Consider the following 13865-nt stretch of genomic DNA (forward strand, 5'->3'; position numbering starts at 1 on the left):
AAAAGTCTCTTATACATGTCATCCTTTGGACCAGGATCTCTTTGGTGGGTCTGATAGCTGTAGCTGCGTGGTGAAAGAGAATAAATTGGTTAGATATTTTTTTTGTCTACTGTACAAAATAAGGGTATTCAAATGAGGGATAGAGTGGGCCCAGAGACTGTTCCTGTGCCTGTGAAACAGGCTTTGTGATCTGAAAATAAGTATTCTTCACCGATCTCAATGGACCATCTGAATGCTGAGACAAAATCTTATTTGTGAGATTTACGAGCAGGATGGTTTAAAACTAAAACCAACCAGCTAGTCCAGCAATAATTAACTAATTAACGATGATATATTCCTTAACGTATAAGTAAATATGACTGCAATCCATACAGATAGAAGAACAGAAGCCATATATTGTTTAGCAATGGTCAATATAGTGCTGACTTCCACAGACTTTGCTTAGAGAAAATTCCAATAAGAATATGGCATACTAACTGGGTACCTATTATATCCAGTAGGGATAATAGCATGAGCAATAGATCTGAGCATTTACGTATGCCAGTTCAGTAGCTGGGTCCAAATCTGAATACATATCTATGGCTTGGACCCTGGCTACTTGAAAGCTATTTGCACTCAGATCACATTGTGACCCTGAGAAATTGAAATATTTATGTTGAAAAAGAACTGGATGAAATATTTATAAGGCTATTGTTACAAACAAGAAAAATTATGATATAAATATGATTACACTGTATAAATCAGATAATATCTACCAATATGTGCTTCTTTAAAGACGCCCAACATGATTTGGTTTCTGAAGTACACATAAAAAGAATTTCAATAACATTGTCTTTTCAGACTTTATTGTTCAGGGATACAAGGAAAGCTTTTCCCTGGTTGTAATATTTTCTTTATAAAAGCACTATTTCAGACAAAGTAAGCTTGGCTCATTTAAAGTCCCCACAAGGGACAGATTTGTTTTCAACGATATTTTGAATGTTTTTGATTACCTAGAGGAATGATATCCCAGTTTATGAGATCCCAGCGTGTCTTTATTTTCTGGACAACTCAGTTATTTTCTCATCCTCTGACCTTATTATGATACTGTTTTTCCCTTCTCTTCACTATATAGTTTTCAGTGAGAAAGCTCTATATAAATTCAATAAAAATCTAGTTCACATATCTGCAACTTAATCAACTGCACACGACATAAAAATAACTTATTTTCCCTTATGCCTTCATTCTTATTCTTGTGCAATATCGTTAACCAATATCAAGTGCTGTGAGTAGCTCTACAGTGAACTTAAAAAAGTAAAATTAAAATCCATTATAACCACATCAACTATAGGACAAAAATTTTGTTTCCTGGGTAGTTTTTGTTGTTGTTGTTCTTATAACGTATCAATATAAATGCAGATGGCTAAGTAAAAAGAACGTTTCTTCACTTCCATTGTAAACATAAACAGTGATTGTGAGATGACTCAGGGATAAAGCGTGCCCCTCTTTTGGTCAGGAAGCTTTGAATGTTTTCAGGTACACAATTAGATCCTATAGATGAATTTTATTTTGTTGTTAAAATCAGTTAAAATATTTTGTAGGTCTGAAAGAATTCTAGATGATAATATATCTGCAAGTAGATAGTTGATACGTTAAACACTGCCTTGATTTAGATTACAAGGAGGTACAAATTGTTATGACTTCTCCTTATTTGACTGCTGGAGTATTTGAACATCATGTGATGATTTAGACCAATATTAAATAACACTGTTCATAAACAAGGAGGAATTATGATATAAAACATGATGGTGATATGCATCAGAGTTACCATGCATCTGAATTTGATTCTGAATTCTTTCAGTTTTGGTATTTGTCATTGCTCACAGATATATCTGTAATCCTCTTCTAAGCCAACATTTTCTCTAGCATACAGTCCATATATTTTAGGGCTAAGTTAAACATTCTGAAGTTGCGATTACTTGTAACTCAGCCTACAGATCATTGCAACTACAGTGAAGATAACTCCACATTCATTATGCTTAACTTCAAATCTTCATAATGAAATTACTCAAAGCTTGTTGGGTTTTGTTTTACTGTTCTTTTGCACATAATTGCTTTGTGCATGTATCAATAGCTATAATATGTATCTATATGTGCTTAGAAACTATTATACACATTCAGTAGAACATTAGAACCTGAGATGCATCTCTAGTATCTTCACTTTTTCTGGTATTTTTCATGCTTAATATGTAGACTTATTTTCTCTTCTCCATGCCCATGTTCATAACCAGAGCCTGATGACATGCACACTTTTTAAAAGAATGAACAGAAATCCTGTTCCTCTTTGCATCTGAACTGAGAAACCAGTGCATTAGTCAGTTCATAGTTCAGCAGCTGTTTAGTATTCTCCCCCATTTTTTTTGTTGACCAGTTATATTTGGTCAAATTTATAGATAACCAAAGTTATATATGAAGCTTTATTCTGGGACTAAGCAGTAAGTTGGTGACCAAAAGATGCCTTCCTGTTTATAGGTATTGTTTTCCATCAGGAGGTGCTGGTTCACTGTGAACCCAGTAAGGCACTCAGACGTAAGGTACCATTTAAAGTGCTATTTATTTGCACTAAGGCTATAAGAAGAGAACAACATACATAGATAATCTTATGCCCCTTTAGAAGCTGGGAGCCCCGAGCTGTGTAGCATCGAACAGGACTCTGATCCATGTGCAGCACACCATACAGACCCCATCAATTATTATCCCCTTTTGGTCTTTCAAGCTATTACAGGATTTTCGTACAAGAAAACAGCTCTATTTATCATTTATACAGTCAAACAGAATCAATGCTCTTGGGTGAACTTTGTGCTGCACTGTTACATAAAGGCAAAACCACCCAGGCAGTGTAACACCTCCATATACAATGGTCTTCTCGCCAGCATCACAAGTATCCACTTTTTTTCTCTTACTATAGAGATTAGTGGTTTGTTTAAACATAGGGTTCTCCTTGCAGAAAAAACATGATTCTAGAAATCATTGCATTATATATGATTAGTATCTTATTGCCATACATTTATTTAGACTGTAATTGTGCTACCATTGTACAGTTTAAACATTTCTCTGCAGGCATCTTCATTAATTTCATTCATTCTGTTTCTCTCCTTTTGGCAGAATGCAGTGCAACCTCCCAGGGATTTTGTCAAAAGTTATGAATCTCCAGTTCTCACACAGTCTTTGGGTGGAATTGATAATGCATAGTATGATTACCAGAGTGGGATGAACATGCTAAGAACAAAGGGAAGGGAAGCACAGAGATTTTTCCAAAAAGCCAGAAGCTGTGTGATTTTTATTTATTTTTTTCAGTGATCCCAGATACAGCTGTAAGCAAAGCTAACTATGAAACTGAATTTCAAGATAGTGTTGAAGACATTGCTTTCTCCATAACCTTGTCTTGGTGGTTTTACCATTAGATGAAGGAACTTATCTTTCAAAAAGACCTGAAAAGTAAAATGTGGCAGGAGTAAATCCAAGTGACGGTATTGGTGTTTTCAGCAGGTCCCCCACATGTCAAAAGGAAGATGACAACTACCTGTAGGCACTACCAGTCTAAATTAATCAGACAATGCAGATGAAAAAAATAAATAAATAATGTCTTAGGTAAACCAACGAAGGTAAAACTCAGCATAGGTAAGTTATCTTACTGGGCTTCATGGAAGAAATAAGTTTATATATGGGCTGCCTCCTCTAATTCTGAATTCTCAGAGTTTAGGAATGATTGTTTACCTGCTAACAGCCTGCAGGGATCTGGTAAAACAGCTACAGCATAAAACTGAAAAATAATTGAAATAAATAAAGTACTACCTGGCACTATCCTTGTTTATTCTGTGCATTTGATATTAACATTCTGATGCCTTATGCTCATAATACATAATAAGAAATAAAAATGTCATAAAATCAATACCTTCTAACAGCAGAGGGAAATGTCACAAATTATCCCATTCTCATTATAGTTTTCAGACAGTAATTTCATAAGCCTCCAAGGGATTAGGAAAGCTAAGTATATTTTTGCTCTACCCTCAGATGTCAGTTTTATTGTACATGATCTAGGCACTGAAGGTTCTCTGTTCAGGAGGAAGTCAGAAATCAATTGTTTTGCCTATGAGACTCTTTTGTGAGGCTGTTAGCTGTCGTTGTAAATGAGAAAGTACCAAATTCCATGACCCTGCTTAAATTACTTTGAAATACAAAATTAAACTCTAACCCATTATGGGGTACAGAAGCATACTCTATGCTCATACAGAATACAGAACTGTGTTGCTAATGAATAAAATTTGCATGTTCTGAAGAAAGTATTTGAATGAGTTATATATATAGCAGAATTCATAACAGTTCAATATTTCCCTATGATTTTTTTTTTCTTTAAACTGAGCCTTAAAGTCTGATCAACCCTGCTTAGCTAAGCATGAGACTGTCATGACCTCACTGACAGCACTTGAAAATCCAGTACTAATGCTGTTGTAGCGGCAGTGGTTCCAGCACCTAGCTGGAACCTTTAATCTATAAAGTGAGACTGTGCTGTCATCTGTGCATATATTTTACCAAGTTGATTCACTTGCTGATCCTAATCCTCTGATCAACCATGCTTCATACACATCAGTTTGCATTCAGACTCTGCTGTGGAGAGAACCAGGTTCAAAATACAGTGAATTACAAAGTCTGTTATCACAGACAATATGGAAGGCCAGGCCCACCTGTATCACTTGGCTTTACTTCTTGTAGTACATAGTAAAAAGAGATGCAGCCACTCATTTCACATAAGCCATAACCCCACGAAATTTTATATCACATTAAGAAATCCTGGAAAAGACATTCTGATGAAGTCAAATAGATGCTATGGGCCACCATGCTCTTAAATGTTTCTTTTACCTTTAAAGCTGAATTATACTTAGAAAAATAAAAACAAACTATGCAAAAACATAAATAAACAAAACCACTAAACTTTGGAGATTGTTCTCATTATATCTACAGATTCAGTACTGCATGCTACACATAAAATACTGCCATTGCAGTATTTTAGAAAAGGATAATAATACTTTGGGACTAATCCCCCAAAATAGGAATGAGTGAAATGAGTCTTTCATTGTGAAATATATCCAGTTTTGTTATAACATGCAAAGCAGGTTATAAGGTTATATAGCCTAATATTATCTCAGATTTCCTCACCAAAATATGAAGCAATGAGAGATATAAAAGAACAAAAAGAACATAACTTATACAAATACGAAAAGGTTATGATTTTTAATGGTAACTCCTTCCCAGAAGAAAAAAAATATCCAGAGAGTTAAGGATTTATTAGATTGGAGGAGTCTGGAAGTTCAGATGGCTGCATAGTGTTAAAACCATTTGGATGGGATCAAAGATTGTCTGTAAGGGAAAGGCTCAATCGATTACTACAGAGAGAATTCACACAGTTCAGCTGAGACTTCCAAATAGCTCTGAAGCTCAGTATAGCACATTATTTCTTTGAAAAATCCACTTCACAAATAAAGTCTATATTAGTAAAATACACATTAGATTTTTATTTTTTCTTTAAGTAATGTTGAAGTACATGGGAAGCTATAGCCAAGTTCAGCAGCAAGCCCTCACTGTACATTATATGGTCAGTCTCCTTTTGTTACATAGATGGTGTCTAGCAAGAGGCATGTCTCACTGCCTCAGGCTAGATGTGCACATCAAGCATGCGCCTTTTTAGGGTAAAACCCCAAGTACACTATTCCTCTGCCCTATCAGCTGCCTTATGGGAAGGAAGAAAGTAGTATTCATCTATGAACAGGAAGTGAATAATCAGAGCACACCTGGATATGCCTCTGTCCAAAACTTCACCTGTGGAAAGAGAAGCAAAGGCGAACTAATAAAATAATATTCCACTGTGTTTACTATGCTCTTCTGTTAGTACAAAGCATTGAAGACCCAAATTCTAATTTGTTCACCTACAGTGAGACACTTAGATGAAAAAGATGAGTGTAGTCTACAACACAGGTCCTGCTTGTAAGAATAAAGGCTAAACTCTCTTAGTGATGTGAATGAACTGAGAACAAACAAAAAGAGAAATAAGAAATTATTATCTTTCATTAAAAAATCTGAAAAATATAACCATCCAGTCATTTCTGACATTATTTGCTTAGACTGAATGAATTAGAGACATACTAACTAGGCATAGATGACTATAGTAGTGAGCAGGATGGCCCACGATATAATGGCTCAGATGAAAATGACAGCTGTTATCATTAAATTCAGTATTTATGTTTTTCTAGTTAAAACTGACTATTTACAAAAAACAGTAACTCACAGCTGAGAGAAAAAATACTTTGGTTGTATTTAATTTAGAGGAAACACTGCATGAAAAGCTCCTTTCCTTTCACATGTACATTTTTCTTATTTTTATTGGTTCCAGATCACCATCTTTTGTTTTTATTTCCACATGAGTTCATTTCAGGCACGTGTGCTTGTGAGGATTTATGTGCCACAATATATAAAAAGGCCAGAAAATATACTCAAACGGAGGGAGCTTATTTTACAGATGATTCTGTAAGTTACTGAAATCAGCCCAGGAAGGCACCCCACTTTCAATTCTGTCCAAGACTTTTTGTGGAGATATCTCCTATGTATGTGTATCACTTTGTCTATGGAAACTTTTATGAGTAATGAAGGACCATTTTGCACGAAGGAGAACAAGATACAAACAATCTCTCTCATTATGCATATCTCCCTTATACATGCCGGTGTGTGAAATCTAGGCCATAATAAACTGTTGCCATTGGCTTTGATTTTGTGTGGCGTGCTTGCCCACTGTCAATGCTTATCCAAGAAGCCAGTCTTTCTGATGTAATTATATGGTATGGCAGATAACAGAACTGGCCTGCATTACAAAGACACTTATATTACACACACTCCTTCTAAGTGTGGCAGAGCTACCTCAGGGCAACATCCTTCAGGAATGCTGAATTTTTATTCATTATTTTTATTTTTTCTTTAAGCTAGGGTTTTGGGTGGGTTGGGGTTTTTGCTCAGGCACTTGGCAGCACATCAACTCCAGAAATTGTGCCATTTTCATGACCTTTAGATTCTAAACTAGGTAAAGTTTGGATATCCTGGTTTCCTCATTTCTCTGTATTAGTTTCTTTCCCCTCTTCTGATTGTATTAGATATATATATAGTTTTCATTCAGACTATAACCCCAGGATTTATCAAATGAAATATTGTTTGTTCGGCTTGGGATTTACAGTCTTAGATTTGTTGCTTATGTCCTGAAAGTATTCCTGCTGAATGCTGACTTACTATTCTTTAAAAAATGTTTAAATCTTCATTATGTCAAGCAGTTCATGAGCAAAAATAGGTAAAGCACAGCATATGAATAGATGTACATAGTGATAAGATAAACATAATTTCCTCAAGGTTGAAAGTTTTGATGGCTTAACATCATATCAAAAAGGACTTTGAATAAGCTTATGTTTTTGTTTTCTTTGAGCTTGCTTTTGATGATTATTTCTGCTGCACAAGAAAAATACATAATTAGTGTTTATTTTCAACATGACTGACACCTGTAGAGCATGGATGGATTGGCTGTGCAATTACGTCAATGGTGTGCATTGACCTTGAATTTTAGGAGGGCCAGCTGCTAGAAAAAGAAATCTTCAATTTCATTGACTCATTAAATTAAACTCATTTTAACAAAAATAATCATTGGTGAATCACCATATGTTCTTGAATTTTAGGAGACTGAGAAGATTTTTAAATAATCTGAGTTTAGAACTATTCTTTTGAATAGAGTGCTTTCAACATTTCCATTTAATCTACATTTGCTATCAAGTTAAACATAAAGTTTTGAAATAGCAGGCAAAAACAGGTAAAAATAGGAATGATGCTGGGAGTTATATACTGTTTGCCAGCAGATATAAAGAAATAAATAGTAATTTTAGTATTATTTTTTTTGAAGTACTTTAGAAATCATATTATAAAAAAAATAAAAATATAATGACCACAGTAAATACATACGAAAACCTATGAGGTTGCAGAAATAATGCAAAGTTTTCCATATTGTGTCCTGAATTAAATGTAATATAAGTTTTAGAGTTGTTGAATATGATTCAAAAATGGAGAGGAGATGAGCAACAGAATCTGCTGTAAGAGATAAACAAAATCTTGGTTGGAAGAAAATCCAGACGAATAGGGGCACCATCTGTTCTCCTGCAGTTGTTCTGACATTCATCACTAAACAAATTATGGCTACTAAAGTGCAGATGCAGAAATCACATCATGCAGAACACAGAGAAATGGGTAGCCTTTGACCCAAATGACAATATTTCCCTGTGCCCAATACCACCTCCTTTTCCTCTACCCATCCTACTATGAATCTTCTAGGTACACAAATTTTTCACATTTTCATATTCAAGAAAGCTCTATCATTGTTCATGAATTTAAATTAAACAAAATGGATCCAGATAATTCTGGTAAAACACAGTCTATAATTTAATGAAATTAAATGCATTTCCTGAAACTTAGATAACTAGAAATCGAAAAACTTCCTTCAGAATTAAACTCTTGAAATGAGTTACACAGACACACAGAATTTCAGAAATATCTATTTCTGTCCTCTGTCTTTAATATCTACCTAAAATATACTTTTTGTATTAATTCATATAGTAAGTAGCTATATTGTTCCAACTCATAGGATCACATCTTTCATAAGTCATTCAACCCTTGCAACACTATCAGGGGTTATCCTTGTTATCAGTGTTGTCTTTGATTCTTCCTCTTTTCCATCCAAAGATGAGTTCATCGGTGAGCTGTGATCAGCAGCGTTCCCTGACAACCAGCCAAAGAGCTCTTTTAAAGGAATACCATATAGGCAGGTCACTTCTTAGGTTTGTTGTTTTTGTTTTTGTTTTTTACACACACTATTTATGTCTTAAGGAAGACATAAATCCAATTCTTATATGCCTCCCTAATCAGATTGATTTCTGATCACAATCTGCCTCTGAACTTTATTTTCTGAGACTGTTTCTGCTGTTATTCTAAGACATGTCATCTTCCTCAAGAGAAATAACAGCAAGCTCTGTATATCACTCCCAAAGAAAAAACTCCTGGAGACCTTTTTGTAAGGCAATGCCTTACCAACACAGACATCTGTGCTAATCAGTGCTGAACTTTAGAAGAACTGATTTGTTTTGTTTAATACAAACCCCTGTGGTTTGGGAAGGCTCAGCTTTTACAGAGTTAGTTTGCACAGCGTTTGTTTCTTTGAAGTAATCAGTAAGACTGCCCATTGATCTCTTGCTTTTTGTTATGATCACTGTAAAAGTTTTCCAGAGTGCATTGTGAGTCATATTGCTGACTTATTTCTGCAAAAAACAAAACTGCAGTGAGCTTGACTGTGAAAAAGAGAATAGGTGATAAAGAGAATATTATGTTGCATTAGATGGGAAGATGTGTCAACTTCAAAGTTTAAATCAAGATCATTATGCAAGCTTCTTTTGTTAAATAACTGATGTTTAGAAGAACAGAAATAGGAAGGGGAAGTGAAATTTAGGTATTATAAAAATACAGGAATTTGTTTCAAAAATATATTATGCAAATCTGTACATATTTTTTTTCTTTAAAATCTCAAAATGCACAGATATCTTTCTGAAACATAAATTGCACCTCCTAGACTGAAATGCTATGTGCAAATTAATGGCCATGTTAATTTTTAGTTTTAGCCACAGCTCCTTTGATCTACTTTTCACCTTGGACACTGACATCTTGCTTTTTTACTTAGAAGCTATGAACTTCAGCAAAACCAACTGCCTTTACGGCTGTATATTTTTGGTTTTTAATGAAAGATTGCTTAAAAATATTTGCAAAATAGCATACAATTTGAAGTTGATTTGTTGTCACTTTCCTCTGTTTCATTGCATTGGAAAGATTCTGGCAAAGTGAGTAACTAACAGAAGTAAAATTAAAGTATTTTCCAGTGAAGCTGGAGGGGGCAACTGACAGCCACTATAGCAAAAGAAGACTGATTATGCACCAGACTTTGAGAGATACAACATCTGAAGCACACAACAAGTAAGAATTTCTGTAAATGAACTTGAAGTATCATGTGAAGCTCATGGTAGGGTTGCTATGCTTAGGAGCTTTGGTTTGTGATTTTCTGTTTTATTTTTAAGAATGCTCCTCACAACTTTGGTTCTAACAAAGATGAAATGAAGGCCTGAACACTAAGCTGGCTGAATGGCTGAGACAGCATTTCTCAATAGTATTTCAACACAGAGTGTTGGGGTATAAGCCACGTCCAGGAGAGCTGGACAGAGTATTCCTACAACAGAACCAGAAGAAAATATATCAATGTCCATTAAAGAATCGTGTTAGATCCAGTCTATTTTTCCAAAGATAATATATTCAAATGTGTTCTTTTCTTTCAGTTTGACTGAACTATGGTAAGGACCCAGTTGCTATTTTCATTGGAGCACTTTCCAGTTTACTCATGGCCCAAGCTTTCTACTCTTTTTTTTCTGGATGAAACACCCCAGGTATCCATGATGTGTACAAATTCCATCTTGTTGCAATAACTGGCTACCAGTCTGATTGCTGGGAAAGCCTCTGAATATGATAATTATTTTACTGTATGTTTTGATGTTTCTTCTGTTTGGAATTAAACCAAAATATTGCTTGCAGTCAAGGAACACTTTCAAGGCAATCACTTTACAGAGAATGCTATTATCACATATTTGCTCTTTGCACTATGTAGAAGGACAGAAGAAATAAAAACTAACTGTCCATACGGCCTAAAGTACTCAAAGTCACCACTTTCAGTTCACTGTGAATGCTGTTTTTTTCCCTACTGATAAATTCTTAAACAAGCCAGGACAGTCGGATGACAGCATTGTGCCTGGAACTGATGTAGGTTCTATAACCTGTGCAAGTGTATAGTATGTATGGCCACACTTACAATTTTGCTTGGAAAAAAAAAAATAAAGGAAACAATTCCATCGAAGAGATCACACCTCTCCATTCCACCTTCCATTCAAATGGATCAAGAAGTACTTTCCAGAATAATAGTTGTTTTTTTGATCTAGGTGGGAAGGAATAAATGCAGAATCCTTTCTTCCCCATCTAGACAAACTCTGACTATGCTGATAGTGCTTCTCATCATGCACAATGATGCTTCACAATTAGCCTGGACACAGACCAACAAGATTTTCCAGTTCTAGAGCTCATGCAGTCAATGGTAGTTTGGGATCCCTGCAGTTCATAGCAACCAAGAGCTTTGACCTCTCTCAAGACACTGATTTTTTTTTTTTTTTTTTCTGAACTGGAACAAAGCAGCTGCCACAAAACCTATGGGCAGCTGAAAACAGAATAAGAAAAAAATCCATAATTGCAAAAGGAAAATCCTAAATACTACTCGATGTGTCAGAAATAGGAAAAAAAATCCAGAGAATGCCAGTACAATTTATTAATTACAGTTCCAGTACATCCAATAAATCCATGGGAAATATTATAATTCTCTACAGCCAACAACAGGGAGAGGAGAACACAAGAATATGTAAGAGAGTAAGAAAATATTTGCATTTTCATATGTATTCAGATGGGTTCAGATGAGTGAGTTCAAATGGAAATATATTTACAAAAAGCACAGAATATTCTGTAAAAGTCATAGTTTCAAGTCAAAGACTGAACTTAAGGTCCACGTAGTTCTTTTAGCAAAGCTTACTAACCAAGAACAAGCATAATGAAACAATTATGTACACAGTATTGCATATATAGTATTTTATGTGCATTAATCCAAGCATCCATGCATACCTCCAAGCATACAGTTTAAAAAAATAGAAATATTATTAAGTAACAGATGAAAACACCAGCTGGGCACTGATTTTATTTTATTTCTTTCAGTTTGGTTAAGAGAAAGAACATTGTATGTATTAATCTCTAAAGGGAAATATAAAACTGGTGTTTACAATTCCAACAGCAATCAGGACTCAGGTAAACCAAAGAAACAGCTATGCAAGCTGCAGTATGGGGAAAGGGAAGGCAGGAATACAATTCATTTAACCATGTTGACAACAGCAACAAAAAAGATCTTTTCTGTTGAGCTAGAAGGATGACAGCCTCCCTGATTAATTTTGTCCTTCTATTACCTTTCTTTCCCTGACAGAAGGTCCCGAGCTATCATTCCAGCTGATCGACTGCTTGATGTTCTGCATCAGAACTTGCAACAACCATTAGCATTTAAGAGGCCCTCAAATATCTTTGGTCAATCAATGTAAAACATGACCAAATATTAATTATACTGCATTTAGCCTACCTAAAATGTACTGAGCTCTGAAAAAAAGATTGTGTTTTACTAGTATTATTGATGTTCTGTTTTACAGTTCTCAAAGGCTAATGCAGTGATTTTAAAAACAGATTGAATGCTTGTACACAATACCACATCATTTTAAATGTTCCAGCTTTATCTTTTTGGAAAATGGTTTCACCGAAAATATAGGTCTAAAAATATGCCCCCAATCACTTGAAAATTATTTAAAGAAGCATCTTGAAAAGTAGGTTATTACATACCATATTTCATATTACAAAACAAAAAACAACTCTGTAAACACTACAAAAATCAGAACAGGAATACATAGGACTGTAGACAGATAAGGTTCAGCAGAGCAAACTTTCATCTAACGTGTATGTTTACCCTGATAGTCTCTTTCTTCCTTTGCTATTTTTCCTTCTTCCTTCTATTTTTCATGTCAGAAAAATCACTCAAATACCAAAGCTATATTTCTATGCCAGCATATTGTTATCTCTATATTTTGTACTTATCCTTATGGCAGACAGGAGTATTGCTTGTCTATGTATCATCATCATTATTTAAAAATGTAATGAAACTAGCAAATAACTTTATAATTAGGAGAATGGATTGTTGCTAAAATTAAGTATAACATTTTCAGAAATGTTTGATAACCAAACATCTCTGAAATTTAGCACCATTGTGCTCTGAGGGTGGCAACTGGAAAAAGGGATCGCCTCTTCCCACCTTTGTACTAATTAGCTTTTGTTTAATGCCATCTAATCTCTGTGAGGATTTTGAGTTGTTTTGTATTTTATTTGGGCACAGGCACAGGTAATTAGCAGTATAAATTTAGCCTTATTTCTTTTTCATATTTGCTAGTAATTCCAGGGAAAACATGCAAAATATGTGTTTCTTAAAACCATGCAGGTTAGGTAGTAATACTGAGTAACTGTCCAAAATTATTCAGAACTGGATATCTGTTGTATTCAGTTGAATCTCATTAAAGGTGAGGGACACAGGCTGAATGTAAATCTCTGACAAAACACAACAGACGGCATGGAGGAAAGATTTTTTTTCTCTGATACAAGTTGTGTGAATTTTTTGTGAGGTGAGGAAAACAATGGAAGATGAAGCATCCAGAACAATTCCGTATGCCGGCATACTTCTAAATACCACCCACTGCGTCAAGCTAACTTCATTTTGGCTTGCTAGTTTGAACAATACACATAACATGACTATAAAATTGAAAAAAAAAAAAATCACAATATGTAATGAAGACTACAGAATTGCATTTGAAACTTTTATCTACAGTTGTCATGGATTCAAAGTTGAAAGAAAATGAGTCTGTAGAGTATTTATTTCTGCTTGTGAAATATTTCACTGAAATTGTGACAATTTTAGAACAACACATCCTTACACAAGATTATTCAATGAAAATATGTTAGGCTAATTCTGGTTTGTGGGCTTGACTGATTAGATAAGGTTGGTTATTAAAGAACCAAGCTGAATTCCTTGCTCCTTCTAAAGTGCCCCATATGAAATCAGGTCAAAGCCATAAAGGAGCTCAAAT

This window comes from Aythya ferina (genome assembly GCF_964211825.1).
Source record: "Aythya ferina genome assembly, chromosome: 13".
In the NCBI taxonomy this organism is placed as follows: Eukaryota; Metazoa; Chordata; class Aves; order Anseriformes; family Anatidae; genus Aythya; species Aythya ferina.